Source organism: Parasteatoda tepidariorum, chromosome 8, assembly GCF_043381705.1.
Source record: "Parasteatoda tepidariorum isolate YZ-2023 chromosome 8, CAS_Ptep_4.0, whole genome shotgun sequence".
NCBI classification, from domain to species: Eukaryota; Metazoa; Arthropoda; class Arachnida; order Araneae; family Theridiidae; genus Parasteatoda; species Parasteatoda tepidariorum.
Window position 1 is genome coordinate 61,152,791 of NC_092211.1, and position 25,442 is coordinate 61,178,232.

General features: G+C 27.7%; 1 protein-coding gene across 3 annotated transcripts in view; it reads right to left on the bottom strand.

Annotated features, from left to right (window-relative positions):
- The window catches only part of LOC107449509 (paired box protein Pax-6), a 193,686-nt gene extending 172,689 nt beyond the window's left edge, over positions 1-20,997 (bottom strand). Inside the window, exon 1 of one of the 3 annotated variants that reach the window (XM_043052175.2) lies at positions 20,699-20,997. The gene's annotated coding sequence lies outside the window, so the exon portion shown is untranslated. The remainder of the gene's footprint in view (positions 1-20,698) is intronic. The other 2 variants (XM_043052189.2, XM_043052183.2) reach the window with 2 other exon arrangements.
- Positions 20,998-25,442: the final 4,445 nt, after the last annotated feature.

A 25,442-nucleotide genomic window follows, 5' to 3' on the forward strand; every position in this document is an offset into this window, starting at 1 on the left:
AATACAACGCCATATCGCACATCAAATTTGTTAAAGTATAATTCTTTCCCTCTTACGTCTTTTACTTTACTAAGATTTATTATTTGTTTATATATTTTATTGTAACCGTAACATATTTTTATTTAGTGCTCCTGGCAATTTCGATGCATAATTAGTTTATGTTCTACACTGCTTTGTGTTAAGAAGGAAATATATAGTGAAAGAATCATTGTGAAAGAATATAGAATGTGTCACTTAAGACACTGGACGGCCTTGGTTTACTAGAAATAGAATTGAAAGAACTGTTGCTAACGAAAACAAATGCCGCACTTCAACAACCAATAAGGATAGAGATACCCACACTACGTCACTTGCAGGTATGCCATTCACACATTAACCTAAACAATACATATTTGCATTTGATATTTCCATGTCTCACTAATTACATTTAGGCTATATTATGTTAAGGCTTTAAAGTACAAGTTCATGACATTTAATCGGTATTTATTCTGAACTCGTCGTTCCAACTTTGATCTCCTGATATAACTATTAGGGCTATATTTTTATTTAATAGGGTATATTTCTCAATTTTTGTAGATTTCAGTCATAACAAACAAAATATAAAATAAACGTTCGCATACTCTGTAAACAATTAATTTTATAAACGATTTCATAAAACTAATTAATATTTACTTATTAACCAAATTAAGATTAATGACAATGGGTATAATGACTTAATACGTGACTATATAGTGCTTGACCGAAAGCAAAATGGGATTTTTTTTATTTCCAAAATTCAATGTAACTTTAAAAGTTGATTACATGCTATTTCCTATTTCCATTTTCATTCAAAAATTTATTGCATTTTTACAAAAATAGAAAAGAAAAAAAAATGTAAGAATAGTTTTGCTGTCAAGTGCCCAAGTTAACAGCTGTTTACACTTTTATTGCAATAATATTACAATTTAGTGTTCTACGATTCAAAAATATTTAGTCTCAACAGTTAAAACCTATCATGAAAATGTAATGGCTTTATTATACAATAGGGGACGATCATTATGCTACCTAAATAATAAATCATTAGTATCCATTACTCTTATCTTAAACTTTTATTTTGGATTTCCTAAAGTGCCGAGAGATAAATAACCTAAAAGCAATTAAATGCAATTTAACACCCTTAAAATAACATTACGGATGCTTTAAAATAAGAAGTAGTTGTTCATGGTCAAATTCTCCAATTATTTTATCATAAATGATTTATAAAAGTCAGTCTTTCCACTCATTTTGTTTAAATCATGTTCCTTAAGTGCAGATTCATAATTTCANGCCATGCCCCTCTAATATAAATTCAGGCTATATTAAGGCTTTAAAGTGCCAGTATATGACTTTTAGTCAGTATTTATTCTGAACTCGTCGTTCCAACTTTGATCTCCTGATATAACTATTAGGGCTATATTTTTATTTAATTGTGTATATTTCTCAATTTTTCTAAATTTAAGTCATAACAAGCAAAAAATAAAATAAACGTTTGCTTATTTAGTAAAAAATTAATTTTATAAATGATTTCATAAAACTAATTAATATTTATTTATTAGCAAAATTGCGATCAATGACAATGAGTATGGTGACTTAACACGTGACAATATGGTGCTTAACCCTTTAATGGGCCCTTTATTTCTAATAAAGGTAAATTAAAGTATTTTTGGAATTGAAATTGTTTTAAGAACAGTAACTGATATTAAAAGAAAAACTCATTTAGTTTATAAAAATGCCATTTTTTTGGTGGTAAATATATTTAACATGACCTATTAGGAACTTACTGACTTTTATTTTTCTTTATTTATAAAATAAATTCCTTATATGATACAAACTTCAAAAGGAATTATATATTTTATAACTTTTATGCGTTTTTCAAAAGTGACAAATGGTTACCAATTTTATTCAAACTCACTTCAAGAAAGCTGAAGCTATTGAAAAATGGAAACCTTATTTAAAAGTGATAAAAGTGGTAAGTATACTTACCACGGCCTTCAAAAGGGTTAACTAAAAGCTAAACGGGATTTTTTTGTTTCCAAAATTCAATGCACAAATTTATAATAACTTTAAAAGTTGATGATATGCTATTTCCTATTTCCAATTTTAGAAACAAAAATTTATTGCATTTTTACAAGAGGGGAATAAAAAAGAAAAAAATGTAAGAATAATTTTGCTGTCAAGTACCTAAGTTAACAGCTGTTTACATTTTTATTGCAATAATATTACAATTTAGTGTTCTACGATTCAAAAATATTTAGTCTCAACAGTTAAAACCTATCATGAAAATGTAATGGCTTTATTATACAATAGGGGACGATCATTATGCTACCTAAATAATAAATCATTAGTATCCATTACTCTTCTCCTAAACTTTTATTTTGGATTTCCTAAAGTGCCGAGAGATAAATAACCTAAAAGCAATTAAATGCAATTTAACACCCTTAAAATAACATTACGGATGCTTTAAAATAAGAAGTAGTTGTTCATGGTCAAATTCTCCAATTATTTTATCATAAATGATTTATAAAAGTCAGTCTTTCCACTCATTTTGTTTAAATCATGTTCCTTAAGTGCAGATTCATAATTTCAAAACCAATATTAATGCGATTCCTACGCTGTAAAAAATGTTTGCGTACCTCAACATAAAAAACGGTATCAACTACTTTACACTAAAGTAGTGCACCACTACACTAAGAACCAAGGATAATTCCCGCTGGTGTGAAACACTTAAATATTATTTTACGCTACTTGGGTGTTAAATATATATCATGTTTGTTATTACTAAAATTTAAAATTGCATTAAGATAACACTCACATAAAAATCAGTAAATTTATTTTTACGAGATAATTATAAAATAAGAATCATAAATAAGGCCCGGATTTTGATGACATTTGCATTTTTTGCATTTTTGGACATTTTTTGTCCTTTAGAGCATTTTTTGAGTTTTATAGGGCATTTTCTTTAAAATTTTGGGGCGTATTTTGCATTTTAAAGCATTTTTTAAATTTTTTGTTAAATTTTTCTAATTTTTATTATTTTTTATAATTTTTNCATGTCCATCATATATATAACATGTTTGTTATTATTAAAATTTAAAATAGCATTAAGATAACACTCACATAAAAATCAGTAAATTTATTTTTACGAGGCAATTATAAAGTAAGAATCATAAATGTGGAATGCATACATACAATATTTCTTAAAATAAAATTAGTTCGTTAAACAAACCTCATAGAAAATAATATAAATTAATTCTTCATGAAACCGAAGAGAACTAAAGTTAAATGTAATAAAAGTATTTAATACAATTGCTAGATTTATGTAAATCTCCTCATGAGGACATAATCATTTTTATTGTACAACTTAAAAAAAAAAAAAAACATGCCTTTAAAAGCAATTTACTTCTGTTTCTAAAGAATGTTCAGTATCGTGCGAGACGAAATCAAACTTTCACCTCCTCACTCTCTAAATGTAAATAAAAAATATCGATCGTCTGATGCCAAAATTGGAGAAAATAATTTAGGAATGGAGTAAAAGCATCTTATCTTGGTGCGAGCTTCCTAAATCATTGAAGTTTAGATTTAACTATGCGGTTCAATAAGTGTATATGAATACTCGATTCAGCATTAATTTGAAATGACTGACAATTTTCAGCACCTATTTTGGATAGGTATTTCACCGCTGTTTTTACAGATTATTCTCAGATAATTAAGTCAAAGTTGAACCGTAAATTAAGTACTTTGAACCATAATACTGTAACCGTAATAAACCATATTTCCGTTCAAGCTGAATCATAGTATCGTATAATCATTTTTAAGAAGTACCGCAATGTGGTTCAACTTAGTTGGATCGCAGCAAATTTGAACCATATAATGGTCCAATATACAACCAAATTTTTAACTGTCTGGAAAGCACTTTAGTACAAAATGGCCTCATAAAAAAATTAAACCATAGAGAACTACTAGTTTGTTCTCTTCTCTTTTTTAATTTTGGCAGTTTAGGAGCTAAATCCGTATATCACGAATTCAATCAGCTATTGTCAAATTGCCTCGTATGAAAAATTTAACAGTCATCAGAAATAACTTTTTTTCATTGTTAATTTTTTAAACTTAGATTATTTCTTCTGGATCAGATAAATTATATTTTAATCAAAAAGTAAAAACAAATTTAGAAGGATTATAAAAATTATGTACATTTTTGTGTCAAATTTTTTTAATATTTTTTTTTTAAATTTTATAAATGTACTTCAAATGAAAAAGAGTAAAATTACGAATTTGGAATATCTATATATAGATTGAACCTTACGGACGTCTCTATATAGATTGGACTTATACAACTCTTTTTTCTTATTTTTTCACTTTTTAGTAGCAGTAACGTAGTCTACATAACTTTGAAAAAATATATATAAAAAAAAACTGTATCTCGTTCAAGACGGCTTACGGAATCCTATTTGCCGAGACATTTTCTTGTAAATACTGCAATGTTCGCAATTTTTTGTGAGTGTACCAATTTGTTGCAATTCACTTGATATTCATATCAGATTTTGTAAAAATAGCAATTTGGTTTGCAATTTCTTAAATAATTAAGTTTGCTATAGTGTTCAAAGTGATAGTATATTTCAACTTAAAGACGAAACTGGTCGATTTAAGATTTTACTAAGGCTCAAGTATCACATTAGAATACGATTTGAACCAATTTGTTTTAAGAAAATGTTTTCTCACACTACTATAGAGAAAGTTATTCCATTTCTTAGCAAAAAATTTTATTCATAAGTTAAGGTTAGAGACATCTTATATTTTTCTTCAGCAACCTGCATTACGGTTTCTCTTTTTTTTATCAGACAAAAACTATTATGTAAGGGTTGCTTTAATTTACAATTAAACACAGGACAGAACTAAAAAGAAAATAAATCTATATCTTCACCCTCCTCATTCATCCAAACAGTAGCGAAAAAAAAAGTATGAAAACGATGGCAAGACAGTGAACAAATGCTGTAAAAAGGCACATTACCACCAAAGCGTGAAATTGAAGATTCTCGAAGGAGAGGCACTAAGACGCCTGCGAGCTTTTTAAATGGTGAAATGACACACTGCACCAAAAGGTGAACGGTGTGCTTAAAAAAAATGGAAGGAAAAAAAAGTGAAGAAAAACCCAATGTTTACACCTGTCTGTTCGAAATTCGACGTCTGACTTTTCATTCCAGCCTTCCAAAAAATCTTGATTATACTAATATACTCGATATATTTTTGACCCCGTATCTATATTTTTATTGTTGTTATTAACTCACGATTGATTGTTCTTTGTTGGAACATCTGAGCAAATGTTCTGAACGATGCCCGTTTCTGTCATTGATTAATTTTTTGTTTGGTTCCAGACCAATCGGTTTCAATAAAAATCTGAAAAAAACTTGATTACACTATATTTGATGTATTTTTGACTCTTAATCTTTATTTTTATTTTTAATCACTCTCGATTGTTTCTTAGAGCATCTGCGTAAATGTTGTGAATGTTGACCGTTTCTGATAATTGATTATTTTCTGTTTGATTCTCAACCAATTACTCCAATGAAAATCGCAAAGTACTGAAAAATCTTAATAATACTAATATATTTCATATATTTTTGATCATTATTGTTGTTGTCATTTTCTCAGCATTCATTGTTCCATGTTAGAGTATGTGAGCAAATGTTCTGAACGATGCCTGTTTCTGTCATTGATTACTTTTTTGTTTGGTTCTAGACCAATCGTTTCAATGAAAAACTGAAAAATCTTGATTATACTATATTTGATATATTTTTGACTCTTTATTTTTGTTTTTAATCACTCTTAATTGTTTCTTAGAGCATCTGCGCAAATGTTGCCAATGATGACCGTTTCTGTAATTGATTATTTTCTGTTTGATTCTCAACCAGTCATTCCAATGAAAATCGCGAAACACTGAAAAATCTTGATAATACTAATATATTTCATATATTTTTGATCATTATTTTTGTTTTCATTTTCTCAGCATTCATTGTTCTATAATTAGAGTATGTGAGCAAATGTTCTGAACAAAGCCCGTCCCTGTCATTGATTAATTTTTTGTTCGGTTCTAAATGAATCGTTTCAATGAAAAACTTGAAAATCTGAAAAATCTTGATTATACTATACTTGATGCCGATTTTGTTATTGATCAACTTTCTTGTTATGTTATACATGTCCATCATTTCAATGAAACTAGTATCAATGTTGCTTACATTTCATTGTGAAAAGATGTCTTAATTTCAAAGATATGTTCTTGTCGATATAACCACGCTTTCGACGTTAATGTTTATGCTATAAGTTATATTGATTTAAGGATCTCTTTACTGAAACGATTTTAGAGAAAAATAATTATTTATTTATTTTTTTATATTATACAGTGAAACCTCCAGGAAAAATCACCTCTATGTAAAGACCTCCAGGAGAGAACTTCAAAATTTCTCCCAGAGGCCGGGAAAACCTCTGTACCAAATGCGAAAAAGGTCAAATAAGGAAACACAAAAAAATAGCAAAACAAAAAGATATCAAATATAAAAATACATTGACAATATTTGTATGATGCTTTTATTTAGAGAGTTCTTTTGAACGATCTACAACCTCATGTTGCAGTCAGTGAGCTAAAGACGATGCTATAGATGATTTATTTTTAGATTATTGTGATTTATTTTAGAGTTTAAAGTTAAATTAGAATAAAAAAAAGTTATTTTAGAAAAAAAATAGGCATCCCAAACTTTCGAACCTCTTTTCATCTTTTAAAGTTTACTAATTTTTATGATATAAAATTAAATGCAAACTTAAACAGAAGCAGAATTGTTTTTTCATTTAAAATAGTTCTATCATGCATAATCGGTAAATATATTTTCACTCATGATTATATTAGAAATGATCATTTTTATTGAAGCTAAACTTTATTCATTGATGCGGTTTTCATAACGCCAACACAAGAGGCAATTCTGCATTTGTATATAGATAGATATATTTATTTAAGGAAAAGAAATTACTTTAAGAAAATGACATTGACTAAAATTATTATTATTATTATTATTATTATTTGAAAAATTGTGTAATTTCGATAACATTTTGTTAAATCAATAGAGGCAACCCCTAAGAATGATCAACCTTCATTAATAACCATTGTACTGTGGAACCGAGAGTGGTCACTCCGAAGAGGTTTGACAATATTTTAAAAAAATGAATGCTTGAAATTTTGAGGCAGTTAGAACATTATGTCACCAGTCGTTAGATGATTGAAGAAATACTGGAAACATAGTTAATATTTAACGCAAACCACATTTTTTAAATTAGCTGACAGGATACCCGACAAACTAGTAGAGTAATTTAAGGGTTTGTGGGGCATAAGTGTTATCGACAATGTCAACCTTCATCTATGAAAAGGTACCCCAACATAGAAACGAGTTAACATGTCTTATATACTAGTGAATTGGAATTGAATAATAGTAGTGGTGGACACTCTACAGCAGTGGTCCCTGAGCTTTTTCGTCTTGTAGACCCCTTGCCATGTTTTTCGACCCCCTGCTTACTTGATATTGATTTTTTGTAAATTTATTAACTTTAAATGCATTTTTGACAGCTGGTATAGTGCTACTCACTGTGAAAGATTTAAATTTCTAACTGTAGTGAAGTGTAGAGAAAAAAACACATGTTAATTTTATACATTTATTAATCAAATTCAAACTAATTTAATTACTAATTTAATTTAATATGTAAATGGAATAAAATAGTGCTCTATAAAACCCGTACTCCGCTACTAGCATTATAATTGCGGAAATAAGTTTGTATACAAAGTAGTAGTGTATTGTCGGTCTGCTTATTACGTTTTCACGTAAAAACTAAGCAACAAATATCCGTGATTTTCTGCTCAAATAAAATCGGAGGTCTAACTAGCTAAAGAGTTGACACAGGCTAGGCTACAATTTATCGCAGAAAAATACTTTTTTGTTACAAAATAAAACCTTACATGCAGAGGAAATAAAATCGTACGCGGGCGGAGCTGCAGGCAACTGCTAGTTTGTAATAATTCAGTTTCATATATCAAAAAATAATCCTAATAACTTACATTTTAATAAAATTTTTACTTCATAGCTACTTTTATAAATTCTGTAAAATGTAGATAGATATGTCTTTATATTATATGTAAATAAATAAGTATTATCAGTGTATGTTGATTACTCCATTCATGAAATGCAAAAATTAAAAGACACGACCTGCTTATATGAGATCCACTATCGCTGATCCCCCTTTTCATTTCATGGACCCCCAATTTTTTTTTCACTTGACATGGACCCCTTGCAGATTGACGCCGACCCCTGGGGGTCTATATAGACCACTTAGGGAATCGCTGCTCTACAGGTTGTTTCATTACATAGTACTAATTACCTGTCATTTTCAAAGAAACTATTCTCAAACCAATATCTCAGTTCAAAACGTATTTTTTCCCTCCTAAATCGCCACTTTAATACTTTTCACTCTCTTATTATAATATTAAAACAAGAGTAAAAGAAAGAAATTATGTGCTTGTAAAATTTTTTATTTTTAACTATTTTTTCAGTCTTAATTTTTTCGTTTTTAAATTTTATATTTCCATTCAATCATGCGTCTTTTTCTTATGTGATCTTCTAATGCCCATACAATACAAAAATTTTCAACGTAGCAAACGAAGATAATTGAAATAATAACTAAAATATTCAATTACAAATAATTTTTAGTGAGCAATATCGAACGAATTCATATTGCTTGTGAAAAAAAATAAAATTGTCCGGTTGAAACTTATCATTGACGACGTTGAAAAAAAAAATTATGCGTGTGGTAGTTTTTGACTTCTTACTCATTTGCCAAAATTTTTTGATAAAATTAACAATAAAGATTGCGATCCCCTTGAAACAAAAAAAAACAACAAAAAAAAATTATAACAAAACTGTGAATTTACTCTAAAAAACTATAATGTACTACGAGCATTCGCATTTCACTAAAATGCATTAGCCACGGGAAGTATTTAAAGATGTTTTTTTTTTTAAATTTAAAATTGTTGAACGGGAATTTCTTTAATGGCGCCATGTATGTATATAATCACTCTTAANTATATATATATTACTAAAATTTCAAAGTATGCTGATTTTATTTCATAAAAAATATATTTTTATTTGACTAAAATTGAATTTCTCCTTTAAATACTTTAAACATTGTTTCCTTATACGATTTTAATGAAATAGAATTTAAATTTCATGGCATTTAAATGGCGATTTAAGTAAAGTTTTATATAGCTTTTAAACAATTAGGATAAATAATTAACATTTCCGTCATGTAAGTCGAGATAAATTTTACAAAAGTGTCAAGTATCATGTAAAATCCATCAAGCATTATGTAAAATCACTTCCCGCCAAAAAAAAAATCTAGTTTTTCTTTATTTTTTATTCATTTATTGCGGATTTAAATTAAAAAGAAATCTTAATCAGATGCATTAAAAAACCCTGAGTCAAATTTCTATTACCTTTATTTAAAATTAAATTTTAATTATGGGTTCATGAATTTTTCACAAATCTTTAAAATGCTTTATTATTTTTTAAAGTGAAAAGATTTTTCTTATATTTTTAATTATTTATTTATTTTCCGAATTGTTTTTGAACTGTTAGCCTGCTGTTTCGAGCTTTGAAATACGAATAGTATAGTTCCAGAAGTTAAAAGTAGAGGGCAGCACCTGAACTCATTAAAACTTAGTTTTCAGTTTCGAGGTAGTCAGAAAAAATCTGATCTCATTTGACGGAGTAGTATTTTTGAGTTGTAGTGCAAAATTTTATATATGTATTCTAAATATTTGAGAAAAAATGAAATAAATTATTTTGCTCTGAGAAGGTTAGCAAGTTTATGAAACTAAATACATTACCGAAAAAATTTCATGATCAATTACGGATAATTTGCACTGACACCTTGACAGCCTTGAAATGTAAGGTGTACAATTTTTTACATTATTTTAAGGAAGGACTGTAATTTTATGTTACAAAATTTGAGCAAAGTTGCTCAAATAGTTTCTAATAAATCAAATTTGAAAATGCGACGTATTTAAAATTCGATTTCGCAAGGAACCAGTCGACTGATTTCGCTCAAATTTTGTATTTTGTTACGTAAAATTCCATTCTTAAAAACGACGTAAAAAAATTTATACCCAACAATTTAAAATGTTTTCAACTATTATTAAATAAAAAAAATAAATATATAATATAAATATTTATTAAATTCATAAAAAATCATAATAATATAAATCATAATAATATCACAATAATATCAATTCATAAATAATATAAATATTTACTAAATTCATAAAAATAATAAATATTTACTAAAAGTTATATTAATTATATGTTATATGAAAATTATATTATATTATATTAAAAGTTACATGAAATTATCTTCGCATAAGCATTTTTTATAATTTTGTGCACACATTTTTAAATTCGCTTAATAAGTTTTCGAGATATGGGGAAATACGCAAAAAGTAAAAAGTGTGGACAGCTCTCCTGACCAAACTATTGGGACGATGTATTTCAAATTGCCGCTGCCCTCTCTATATTTGGAGGGAAGTAGAAATCCGAAAACGCCGGGGGGAAAAAAGGTATGTTTATTAAGAGAAAGTGCGTTTTTGTTCGTAACCTGAAATATCGTCTGTGCTATTTAATTAACATATTTGAGGTCACCCTTCCAACCATAAAGATTAAGTCCTAGAACGTGAAGATCCGACCATCAGATCAAAATTTAGTCAAAGTGGTCCGTTTATTTTTTTGCACACTGTACATTTTCATCCATTTTATAATTGAGTAGAAAATTCTTAGGAATCTTTTGCGTTTAAAAGTATTGATGCCTGAAACACTTCAAAAAAATTGTTTCCCAATTTTTTAATATACCGTAATTAACACTTATAACAAATTTAAAGATTTTCCTCGTGTAATTTTTTCTTCAATATTTATTTTGCTTTTTAAGGAATTTTTTTAAAGCTATGAGATTTTATTGCCTTGCGCTTACGTAAGCATTTTTCATACCCTTCATCAACAATAAGGAAATCACAGTCTCCCCCCCCCCGTAGGTGCTTACAGAATATTTGAACTGTTCCTATTTTTTTTTTTAAGAAAGTCGCATATTTAATTTTTGATTTCTCGGGACCAATCGATATCCAGCCGATCAAATTCGAGTAAGTAGTCCGATCAAGTCTGTTCGAATATTTTTCAGAGTATTTTTTCACGCGTTTTAGTAGCGCTTCCGTACATAACCCTTCTAACCCTACGAAAAAGAAGACAAATCATGGGTTAGAAACTCCTTGCAGTAGGGCTAACCGTGGGTGATTTCGTGTTTTTCCTCTTCATATAACGCAAATGCTGGTTAGTTCCATCAAAAAGTCCTCCACGAGGGCTGGTTTTCCCTATGCTTGATCCAGGAGTTCCTTTGTCTTCTGGGTTTGGATTAAAATTACAAGGCTACGGAATTCAACATTGACAGTCGTAAACTCAGAATTGGTTTGACTGCTCAATAAATATATAATTTATATTCTTAGTATATAATTCAAAAAAATATATTATGATAGAAATAAAAAATATATAAAAGAATTTATATATGCATATAAAATGAAAAAATAAAAAAAAAATTCATTATTTTTTTTATCATATACGATAAAAGATCACTGCTTATCTCCTTATTCTTTTATCATCAGTATTTATTGGAAGTATGACATTGATTTTAATAATTCTTTTAAAATCTCTGTGATATTAAGGAATAACATAAAAGTAAACATTTACTTGAAAAATAATTATCAATATTTTTTAGGGAAAATTATTTTTAGTTCAGTCAAAAACCCTTATTTTAATTTTAAATTAACAGTGTTTATACAAGTTGCATAATCTGTTTTTGCTCATTAATTGTTTTTACTCATTTTCCAAGCACATTTAATAAGTTTTCTTTGATTTCTAATTTGTAAAGAATTTAATGGTTTTCAATTTTAAAAGGTATTATAATTATATTACATTTTTTTAAAGTATTAACAACATATTTGTGTAAGTTTTAATTAGGTTTTAATAAAGCTTTAAAAAATATTTGTACAATTTTGCTCCGTGAAGAACAAAATCTGATATTATGCTTTTATTTATTTATTTATTTATTTTTATTTGTTTACTTTTATTTATTTATTTCTACTTATTTTTATTTATTTCCCACTTTCCTCGACTTATGTTGGAGAAAATAGCGAAGCGAACGAATAAGAAAGATCTCTGAGCGTATACTTTGGGTTGTCATTGTTTAGAATAGTTCTTTTTAATGATATTATCTTTTCATCCACTCAACTATTAGTTTTCAATATATATATATATTACTATTTAAAAACCTTTAGCAACACAATTTAAAAGTCCTTACTCATGTGGCGAATATCGTTTTTACTTTCTTTCTGTATTTTATAAATATTAATAGGAATATAATTTTAATATCTATCACTTTGCACTGTTAGAATTTTCATTCGAAAATTGCGGTAGAAAAACCGGCAGCAGTCTGTACATCAAATTAACAGTAAAGAATATTTTTTACCTTTACGGTTTTGAAACCATTTCCAACTAATTACAGATAAAAAACCATGAAAACAAAACTATACGGTTTTTGAACGATTTACAACTAGCATTGTTTCAAAACCATAAAAAGAAATTTAACTGGGCATTAGAGCTAGACTTTTCGTTAGGTAATGGGTAGAGTTAAGTTGCGTTTCATCAATTGAACCATGGATTTTGGTTTAATTAGTTTATCTGATTATTTCACCTATCGTAAGAGATGGGAAATACTAATTTTTTTGTGTGTTAAGCAGCTTTATGGTGCTGCCATCTATGCGTGAATGAGAGTATCGTATTCTTATAGTCCAGGGTCACAAATTGGGGAGTGCGTGTTTAAGGGAATAGAGGAAATATTGTGGTGTCAACGATGGCATTCTACCCCCATTCCGACGATCATGAGATTGTCAAATTGAACCTCTGGACTACAATATGTACTCAGCTTCAAGGAACTAAGTGGTTTCATTAGGTGGTTCTAGTTGGTACGATTAAATTCTGGTTGTTTAACCGTATTAAATGAAAGTAATTAATCAGTGGTTTTTGTCACAGTTAATCGTTTGAATACCACCATACTTATGATTATTTGGCTGTTTTGTTTGAATATGTTAAAATAGCAAATACATTTTTATTTCAACGAAATTTCTAATGTGTCATCGAAACATACATTATTTTCTTAGACAAAAAGAAACGGGATTGAAATTGTTAGCTATCGTTCAGACGCATAGTTCAGTAAACAAAAAATACATAAATCACTTCAAATTATATTAAAATAAAAAATATGTTTATGTTTTTTGTTTTGCAATGTCATAGCAATTCTGCAATAATCAGAAGCATTGCTCGAACAATTAAAGCGCTTTGATGAGCTATTATTTTTGAAAAACTGTTGAATAATATCCACATTTAGAACATTCTTTTAACAATAGAGTAAAGAAAAATTTACCTAATACGCCAAGTCAGCCAATTAATGTAGAATGTTATCGTGTGCGCGTCGTGAAGCACCCGTTCGATGACATTTTGATGTCGAAAATGAATCAGGCAAAAGGAATTAGTCAACAGGTGGCGAAACATGTGTGTGTTCGCTCAAAATCGATTCTGCTTTCGACAAAAAATTTCCAGGAATTTGTCCTTCTTTTTAGTTAGAATTTTTTTCTTACTTTTTCCAGAACCATTGTATAATTAAATGCACTGTATTAAACAAAACGCGTCTCGGTAAAGTAGCATGATTTTTTTTTTTTTTTGGCCCATTTGAGGGCGTTAAGTACACGTTAAATATTAGCAACGAGTACGTATAGATAAAACCAAAGTCATAAAATAACAATCATATAATAAGAAGCATTTCAATAATAAATACATCTTATTAAATTAGTTTTAATTCAACGAAAGAATCTTGTAAAAAGTGAAAACTGTAAAAGTAACAATCATGCAGTTCAATGTATTGTAATAAGCGATATGCCACTTATTAAATAAGTTTTTTCAGTTTGAAGTCTCTCATGCTTGTTGCTAAGTTTTAATTTAAGGAAGGAATCTTGTGATATAGATGAAATGAAAATCATTAAGTAATCATAGCACAATTCGATGTAATTCAGTGTAAAGTAAAAAGCGAAATGACTTTTGTTAATTTTGTTAAAACGATAAATGAGGGGGGGGGAGGGAGTTGATTTTTTAGCTATTTTAATTTCCTTATTCACGTAATTATAGCATTTTTATTTCAAATTAATATAAATTTCTTTCTGTATTTATTTTATATATCTATATTAAAATATCGCATAATCACACCTGACACTATTTCGAGTGCTTAACTTCACGGTGCATGTACATTTTGTTTCGTTGTTCGAAATCTGTAAGATTTATCAGCTTGCAGTTACAAAATGGTGTAAAAAAATTTACAGTGCGGGAAAAAAAACGTACTATCCTGAATAACTCTTGGTCCAATGATCGAAACTTCACGCTTTAGGACTCAATCTTATTGCTTTGAAGGGGTGCCCTCAAATATGCTAATTAATTAGCGCAGACGATATTTAAAGCTACGAAATCAGACAGAAAAAAGCACTTTCTCTGAATAAATATATCTTTTTTTCGACCGATTCTGATTTCTGACCTCCAAAATGCAGCAATCTTAGAAATATGTTCCCCATAGTTTGGTCAGGAGGACGATCCAAAGTTTGGACCCCTAAATGTTAATTTAACTTTTTGCTTAAATTGCCATATCTCGAGTACTTAGCTATATATCTAATTTTAAAGAAGTCGTATATTTGAAATTCGATTTTTCCAGAACTATTGAACTGATTTCGCTCAAATTTTATATTTTTTCATGTAAAATCACATACTTTAAAATTACGTAAAAAAAAAAAATTTACCATACAATTTAAAAAATTTTCGACTATTATCAAATAAAATAACTATTTTTCCATGTAAAATCACATACCTTAAAATTACGTTAAAAAAAATATATACCTTAAATTAAAGTATATATTTTTTTAATTTTAAATTTTTTCGACTATTATAGAATAAAATAATTATTTTTCCATGTAAAATCCTATACTTTAAAATTACGTAAAAAAATGTATACCTTACAATTTTAAATTTCTTCAACTATTATAAAATAAAATAATAAAAAATAATAAATATTTACTAAAATTAATTTTAGTAAATATTATATTATTACGAATTATATTATATTATACGAATTATATTATAACGAATGACGTAGTATTACTGTATTAATCTTCGGATAAACGAACTTTATAATTGTATGCAACAATTTTTCAATTTTTTAAAAAAGCTCTTGAGATATGGCGAAATAAGCAAAAAGTAAAATTAATATTAAGGGGTCCAGGCTTTGGATCGCTCTCCGGACCTAACTATGGGACCATATTTCCCAGATTGCGGTTACCTCCTATATTTTAGAGATAAAATATCCGAATCCGTGGATTTCGACGGTTCGAACCTGGGTCACCTGACTGGGAGGCGAGAGCTCTACCGCTTGAGCCACCACGGCCCCGTTCTTATTAAATTATATTATTATTGTGTAATTAAGTTAAGGAATTATAATAATATGGTTCCCTGGAAATATGAATGATGCAATTTCACCATGCGCAGAAATTTCTAAGCGTAATTTTTTAATTTTATTTTTCACAACTCTTCCTCTTTTCCAGCTCTACAGCCCTTAGTGGACATCGGCTTCCACTACCAACAGAGTTCACGTCCCTCTCTCTCTAGATTTCTTTTTTCAGTTTTTCATTAACGTATTAAAAAGAAAACAAAAAATAATACTTTCTGTTACTAAAATGTATATTATTGTAACACGATATCGAAGAAATTTAATGTTTGCACTTACCAATCGATTATCTTTAAGAACTGTGACATTTTCTTCGAGTAATGCGTATTCTGATGTATACTTTAGCTGCAGTCTATAATCAATCATTAAATACCCATTTTTTATAACCAGATTCGCCAAAACTGTGTGGGTTTAACGATCTCAGCGTCTTTATGACGTATACCAATAACGAATGACGTAGTTACGTAATACCGTCATTAATAAGAATGATATTGAAAATGTCATTCATTGATGGTTGGGTATTTGCATTATGATTACGGAAATGGAGAAAGCTGATAACGTAGTTGTGATGTTACGGTTAATGCGATACAACTGGTTATTACATGTAATAAATATAATTATTATTAGAAACTAACTATAGAGGTTATTCTGAAATTTTTTTATTTTATTTTTACGAGTTAGATTATTATTTGAAAGGGAAAAAAACAATAAAATAGGTGAATGTGTTTAATTTTGGTGTTATAAAATAATGGGTGAATGAAATAAATTCAATAGAATGCAATCTACATCAGGTGAATGCTTTTAATTTTGGTATAATAAAATAACTGGTGAATGAAATAAATTCAATAGAATGCAATCTGCATCAGGTGAATGCATTTGATTTTGCGTAATAAAATAACTGGTGAATGAAATGAATTCAATGGAATGCGTGAAATAGTAGCACAACTTTTAATTTCACAAATTTAGTATTTTTAAGCACTTATTATAAAAATGTTAATTTGTTTCAATTTAATCAATAATTCATCGAAAAATTTTGAAAAATAACCTGTTAAAATAGTTAAGTGAAAAATTGAAAAGTTGTTAACTATTTGTTTTGCTTATTATTCTTACTAACAATTTATAACATTACTCGCAAAGGTACAAAAAAAAAATCTGTCAAAATTATCATACTCGTATTATAATGATATTCCTGGTTTGTTTTTTAAAAAAAAGAAGAAGAAGAAAAAAAAATAATTCTGATAATGAATCTAAAATATACGGTATTTAAACCTTTTTTTTAGTAATTTTTCCGTTCGTATGGTAACGGTTTACGAGAAGTTGTGGTTTTCGAAATTATAGTTCTTATTACTATACATTTAGCAAAAATGCAAAACTGAGAAGTAAATTTAACTGTAATAATGATTTGTGTGCCATGCTCTAAGGTATCATATTAAAATTACCAAACTTTACCATATTACTACATGGTAATAAATTATATTTATGGTTTATTTTACTAAAAATCATTACGAAAGCACTTCGGTAAAAATGACCCGGCTTTTTGGTGTAGGACCAGAAACGTGGTAAATATTACCATATTCTGGTAGTTTCGCCATACTTTTTTTCTCAGTGCGATAGATCGAAAACGTTATGGAACAATTGCTAAAGGGTTTTCCACTTTATGCAACTATCATAATTTAATTATTTGTAGAAATTATTATTAAATAATTAAGCTTCATTTCTGGTTTATTTTGCTTTATTTAATTTCTTAAATGTTATTCCATAGTTGAATGCATGTAATGTAAGTAATTGACAATCTCCTCAAAGAGTAGAGAGCATTTTATATTTTATCCAGAATAAGTAGGACGAACAATAGAGGTGAAAATATTCCTAATATCTTTTTCAGCATAAGAATTTGTAAAAACAAAGTTAAAATTTCAAAAAATCCCATATATGGTTATTTTCTTCTGACAATATTGCCGAACAACCCTTTGTGAATTTATGAATCTATTATGTAATATTTTTCTATTTAAGTTGTTCAATGTTTTATATTATTATTATTATAAGTATACTTCTGAAGCATTAAGACACGTTTGTGTTAAATACAATATAAATTACTTGCTTCTTTTGAAAATATTTTTACCTATTATTTAGTTGTTTTTTTTTTTTTTTTTTTTTTTTTTTTTTTTTGTAATTTTATATTATTTCTAATTTTTTAGCACGACTTAATAAAATTTTAAAATTTAATAAAATTTAATTAAATAAAATCATAATTTTTTTTCAAAATTTAACTTATAAAATATTAATTTAAACAAACACTCTGAATTTAAGGCATATATTGAGAACACAATAAAAAATTAAAACAAACAAATAATTTAATTTAACAATATTATATAAACAAAAAAACAGATATAAACAGTAAGAATAACTGAATTTCAAAAAAGTATATATTTTAAGTATATATTATAAAGTATAGAAAGCCTTTTGAAGTATATATTTTAATGGATGGTGAAGAAGGCAATCAGTTATGTTGGTTACAAATGCGTAGTGTCACACAACGCCCCCTATCGGTTAACACTAGAGTTAGAAATCGGCCTCTAAATTTATGTCCCGTGTTGAAATTTAAAAAATATATATTTCCATTTTGTTAGAAATAATAATAATTTTGCAAAAATTATGTACTCATAATACCAGGCCATTATGTCATTAATAGTATTTCTATAAAAATGCATGAAAAAAATATGTATATAGGCAATAAACAAAAGCAAATCACACCACATAACAAGAAATCTAACCATACTTGAAGACACCAAACAAATAAAATAAATTTTAAATACCTATAAAATTGAAAATACATAAAAAGTTATTGATATCTGCACAAAAAAGTTTTTATTTTCAAACCTTTCAAAGATATCAAATAATGTTTGCTCTGTATAAAATATTGTTGCCAGAAATCGAAAATTTTGATCTTTTAAGCATTTGATGATTTCAATTATTCCATTTTTTTTTTTTTACAAAAAGATCTTAATTTAATCATAAAGTATAAGTGTTTATCAGTGAGGAATTTTATGGGAGCAGGGCCAGTGTTTTTATTTCTATTTATTTTACTTATTAACATTTCGTATGTGATCAGCATTACTCTTCGAAACCTTCGAAAGACCCTTATTATAATTTTCTAATTATGCTTCAATTTTTGAAAAGAATAAAGCTATGTAAGTAAAAAAAAATTTCTTTTCATGTTTAAGGAATCTTCTTTTTTTCTTTTCCTTTCTTTTCCTATTTTATCTTTTTTAATCAATGTCATTATTAGTTAGTCTCCAACGTCATAATTAACTTAGAATGTTTTTATAGTTTTTAAACTTTTTTCATGTAAATAATATTAAAGCCCCCGAACATAATGCCCTACAATAAATTATAAATGATGCTAAACCGTAACAATGCTCAAAACTGCTGCCAACTTAATATGGAGCTTAATAGAATGTTATTATTGTATTTCAAGCCTAATATGGAGCTTAATGGGATGTTGTTATTGTATTTCAAGCCTAATATGGAGCTTAATGGAATGTTGTTATTGTATTTCAACTCTAATATGGAGTTTAATGGAATATTATTGTATTTCGGCCCTAATATGGAGCTAAGATTAAAAATATTATCGTGTTTTTTAACCTTGGTTACACGATACTGTGTCTCAGTTTAACACCTTATTAAAATAGCAGAAAATTTGGATTGTATTTTGTTTCAAGGTCAATTGGTCAAAAACGTCAATCATTGATATACTCCTTCCATCCAAGTATGTGAAATAAGGATAAACTTCTTGTTAAATAACTCTAACTAACATCTAATTAACTCTAACTAAACTCTAACTCTAATTAACCTCTCTTTTAAATAATTCATTACCACCATGAGTTTTTTTTATATTAAATAATAGCAATAATTAGAGATATTTAAGTTGCGTCTAGAAATATTTATTCTGCTTCTCTACAAAATAATTAATTATTACTTCTTTAATTTCAATTACATTAAATTGTTAGCAATTACAAAAAAAGTTTTTTATTGTTCATTGAAATTAAAAACTGTTTATTGTATTTCCCCCCATTTTCCAGTGTACTGTTACTATTGCAAAAGGGTAAAAAGGGCATGATCCCCTTTGGAAAAAGAAACCTAAGCCTATGATCAATTTTTTTTTTTTTGCGTTCTAGGACTCAATCTTAAAGGTTTGAGAACCCAACGTTATATGTGCAGACCATATTTAAAGTTACGAAATCGGACTCAAAAAAGAACTTTTTTTCCCTTCTAAATCGGATTATCGATACTCAAAGTATAGGGGTATATTTTAAAGTATATTTTAAGATACTCTCCACTTTTTAAGGATCAAGAATATAAATCCGCCACAAAAAAATTTGCGCTTATTCAGAGAAAGTGCATTTATATGCCTGTTTTGTAAATTAAATTATCGTCTGCAGTCTAATCAATCAAAATATTTTTTTTAGGTATGGTACACTATTGTGACAATAATTGATAAACCTCGCGTCATGGTAAATAAAATATTTAGTGAGCTTTGTTAAAATTAAAATGGGGTTAGAATATATGGAAATATTAACAAGCTTGCTTATAAAATATTTTCCATTTAGCTAAAAGCTTTTCAGACTGTTCAAATAATTACTTCAATTTAAAAAGACATTCTTGTTCTTTCCCCTATATTAATTTACGATTTTTTTTATCCATAATACCTCACGAAACAATTAAAAAAAAATTATAACATCAAATTAATGCTTATATATGAAATCCAACTTATTAAGACAAGTGTAATAAATTGTCCAACTTGCTTATTTTATTATATTAGGTTTATTAATTGAGTCACAAATTATAAATGCTCATTATTATAATAATATCAAATAATTAAAAAAAAATTTTTAATTAAGCAGTTTAATAAATTAAAATTTGTTTCTTGTATAAATATATGGATACATTTCTGTAATATAAATAAATAAATAAAAAAAAAAAAGACTAAAATGCATTAAAACATTTAACTTACATTCTCAGTGAGTTAAACAGAAAGGATTATCACTTGCTCTTCCTGAATCACAATTGATCAAAAATGATGCTCGCTCAAGTTCAGGGAGAAAAGATGAGAGAAAAAAAGAAATTAACTTCAATCCTTGGCCACCAGATTACCCTTCAGTGAACCTGGCAACACCTTGTGTAAAGACGGTAAGCGAGCGCCCTCTATTGACGATCTGCAACAAAGGCCAGACAAGCTCATGTGCAACTACACAGACACCAACACTGTGTGATTTTGTCTGCCTAGTTCGCTGTTAAGTTCACAGTTGACTCTGCTCAGCCAATGCACGCCCTTCATGCTCGCCCAAATGCAATTCTACGCAGCAGCATTGGCTGAGCAGAGCAATCCCCGTGGCCAATGAAATAAAGAGGCGGAGCTAATTTCTCTGAACAAAGAAAAGAGTTAAGCTGGTTTGTGTGATTATGCTGCTGCGTTGCCACCCTCCCCACTATTTCGTACCCGCCCTATCTTTTCATGATCGATTGACTTTGACAAAAAGCTGTCCAATCCCGCATCAGTATTGGTGGGAGCAAATGTGTGACAATAGAGACAGGGACAATGGAACTTATTTTAGAAGTGTTTGATTGCATCTGTTCGTTTTTCGAATGGTTTCAAATGTTCTTTTATTTTAATATCGTTATGTTTGAAGAGTGATTTCGTAATTTTTTGGGGGGCTTAATGGCAATGAATGAGTTTTAAAAATATAGGATTAAATATAAATTCAAATTAACAATTCGGAGAAACAATTGTTATTAAAAAAATATATATATCTAAAAACTTAGGATCTGATTGTGTATCTCATTTTTCAAGTTAACAAACAAATCAAATTTAATTGTAAGGTTTCTTTTTATGTTTTTATTTTTGAAGAAACAATTATTGTTAAATAATTATAATTAAAAAATTAGGATCCAATTCCGTATCTCATTTTTCACGTTAACGAACAAATCAAGTTTAATTTTAAGGTTTTTATTTTAGGAGAAACAATTATTGCTAAAAAAATATTTGTAAAAAGTTAAGATCTAATTGAACAGTTCATATTAAAATTTAAATTATAGCAGACCTAATTTTTCGGATTTTTGATCATTTAGTTAACATCTAATTTTTTAGGCACTATAACTCGTCAATCAAATAAATGACCAACAAATAAATTGTTTGTTTTTATAAGCAACTAAATTATGTTGATTACTTTACAAATTTGTGTACCAGTATTAAATTAGACTTTCGATTTGTTAAATAAGAATAATAATTATTCAAAACCGTACCCTCTAATTTGAGTGTGCATAATAGAAAATAAAATATAATTTTAAGGAAAAACAATGACCTCTGAAGTTTTGATTTGTTCAATATTAATAAGTATATTGCTTATATTGAATAATATATAAACGGAAAAAGGTGCATATTCTCTCAAATATAGTTTAAAATAAAATATTTATCTGAATTTAAATTGAATTCATTGATAAATTGTAACGTTCTTCGTTCTTTTAAATCTAATGTATAGTTATCGCTTGAGGTAACTATATTATTTAAAAATTTACAATAAGTCAAATGCTATTTTTTTTAAATTTACTAATGCAGTTTAAAAAATGATATTTAACCTCATTTTCAATAATAAGCTATTGGAATATTAGTTTATAATGTAATGCATAGATATTGCATCTGTAGCTACATGTATTGTGACTTAATTATTGAGAGAAGTTGTATTTATTCCCAAATATAACTTAGAAAATGGCATTTCTCTGTTTAAATTTGCATGTGTCGTTTAATTGCAATCAATGTTTGTTTAAATTTTAGCTCATCAACTGAAAACTCTAACTTACTTAGTGGTTTTTATTTAATCGAGAAAATATAAATAAACAATTTTTTCAACTTCTTATAGCTTCTCTAAAATTTAATATGCGATTCTGAATTATTTACGGGAGTCTAGGATAAGCACAGACTTCACTTAAATACAAACACCAATGTGAAGCAATGCAAAAAAAAATTTAGAATTTTATTTTATTGAGAGCTTATATTTGAAGGAAAATACACTATGACGTCCTGTGTGCACGATAAAATTCATAAAGATTGCGTTAATGACTTAAAACAACTTTTGTTAGGCAATTAAATATACTCCTTTTACAACTATACGAATTAAAAGTATTTTGTAGATTTTAAATTATTATTATTATTATTATTATTTAAATTCAACTAACAAATAAATATAAAGTTTTAACCAATATGCAACTGCCAAGCAACATGCAACATGCAAGCAACAAGTACTATACAAGCAACATGCTGTACTCAAGCTAATTACAAAGTTTTATCTTAGTAAGTTTACTAAAGTTAAGTACTTCGTAGTACAACTTGAATTAAGAAAAACAGATTTGAAGACAAAACTTTGAATAAATAATTTTATACAAAATATTTTAGTTGCAGACGAGTTCAGTTTAAAAAAATATATTTATTTTCTGTTTTAGTAATTGGGTGAGAATTGCAGCCATTCCTCAAAATATATAGTTTAAAATATTATAATATCAGCCATATTATTTCTTCTTGTAATCAAGTTTGCATGCAATTCAATTTTTATTGCAAGTAATGACTTATGATGTGTACTTTATGTACTTGGCAAATTTACATTTTGTCTAAATGATATTTTTAAAAATCCATATTGTTATAATGTACTCATAAATGGGTCGAATAGTTCCTGAGAAATTTTGTTTTATAAATGCGTCTTTTTCAAATAGGCAAAAAGTAAAATTAACATTAAGGGGTCCAAACTTTAGACTTGTCTCTTGACCAAACTATTAGGACTATATTCCCCAGATTGCAGCTACCCCCTATACGTTGGGGATCGGAAATCTGAATCTGTTGAAAAAAATTTATGTTCATTTAGAGAAAGTACGTTTTGTGTCTGATTTCCTAGCTTAATATTCTATCTGCACTAATTAATTAGCATATTTGAAGTCAACCCCTGGAACCATTAAGATTGAGTCCTAGAACGTGAAGATCCGACCATTAGATCGAAAGTTATTTAGAGTAGTCCGTTTTTTATTTTGCGCACTGTGAAAAAAGTTTAGTGCATCTTAACGCCAAAAATGGTAACAACTAGTTTACAGCATAGTGGATTAGAAATAACTCTGTAAAAATTTTGGTGTATAGCTGTCACTATTTTTGGGGTTGAAATGAACTAAAATCTTTCAAAGTGCATATAGTCACATTTTCTTTTTTTTCCACTAGTATAGATTTGTTTATTTATTTATTATTTGTTTGTTTATTTACTGGCAACACAAATTTCATACATATTAGAATAAATTTAATTTCTTCACACTGGAAAAATATTCGTTTTAAAAACAAGTATATTTTAAGTAACATATTCACATTAACTCTTTCAAACAATTATTATTTTGTCAACAAAAAATGGTTGCAACTATACATCAAAATTTTTTACAATGTATTCAAATGTAAACAATCTATAGACGATATCTAAAGAGTGCCAACATTGGTGCAAACTTTTTCCATTACAAGAGTTTTAGATTTATTTAGAACCATTAAATTGTATATAAAATTTCAATTTGGTGTTAACTTGAAGGAAAAAAATTGTTCCCTCGCATATTGTTTTGGGTTGTTCAACATCAAATTTGGAGAGACAGTACATCACGGTTTGTACAGTGTACTATTTTCACGAAAATACTTTAACCCCTTCAAGACTGGCCGAAGCAGAAAGAAGTGCTACCCCAGGTAGAGTTTATGCGTACCAAAGAGTAGTTATGCGTACTAATACGATATATAACAATAGAGTACCGTCTTCAGCTCTCGTCAGTGTGATCTAGAGCAGCTAGAATTAGAAAGGCTTGTTTCGTTATAATACCACGAGCATAAAGGGAAAATCATGTGATCATGCTCCATAAAAGGTTAAATAAAGGGATTTAATAAATATTTCAATATACAATGTTCCAATTGCTTTTCAATATGTTTCATGAGAAGATACTTTATTAAGAAATAAAACAGTCCATTATCCCTTATTACAGTATATTCTGTGTTAAGAAAATTAGGAAATCTCTCAGACATAGAACTCACGATCAGTCTTTACATCCCCACCCCGCAGCTTGTAAGCATTAAATTTTAAATTTGAATAACTACAAATTATTAATTAAAGATAGGTGGTGCAAATAGTTAACAGTAAACATGGTTAACAGTTAACAAATAATTTAGTCGCTTAATTATATCACACAAATCTATAAAAGATAAAAAAAAAACCAGGTTTATCAGATTTAAATGAACTAAATTGCAATTTTCATAATTGCAAACTTAAAATAAATTAATTCATGAGTAATGAGTCAAAAATTCCGAAAAAATCTGCTTTCTGTGAGTGTTTAAACAAATAATTTATTCGGATGAGATAAAAATATGAGTAGTTCAAAAATATCGTAGTCTTAAGAGTAGAAATAAAAATGTAAAACTGAAAAAATAAAAATATATAATAATAAATAAATAAAATTGAAAAATATAAAAGTCTTAAAAATACGAATTATATACTGTAAAAAAGCGTTGGTGTAAATGGTGGTTGCCATTTTTGATGTTGGGGTAAACTAAGATTTTTTAACAGTGCATGTACTCGCATTTTTTATTTACTTTTTTGCTGTTGTAGTTTTATTTATTTATTTATTTTTTGTTTGCTTGTTTACTGACAAACATATTTTTATGCACTTCAGAATCAATTTAATGCTTCATTTCAAAA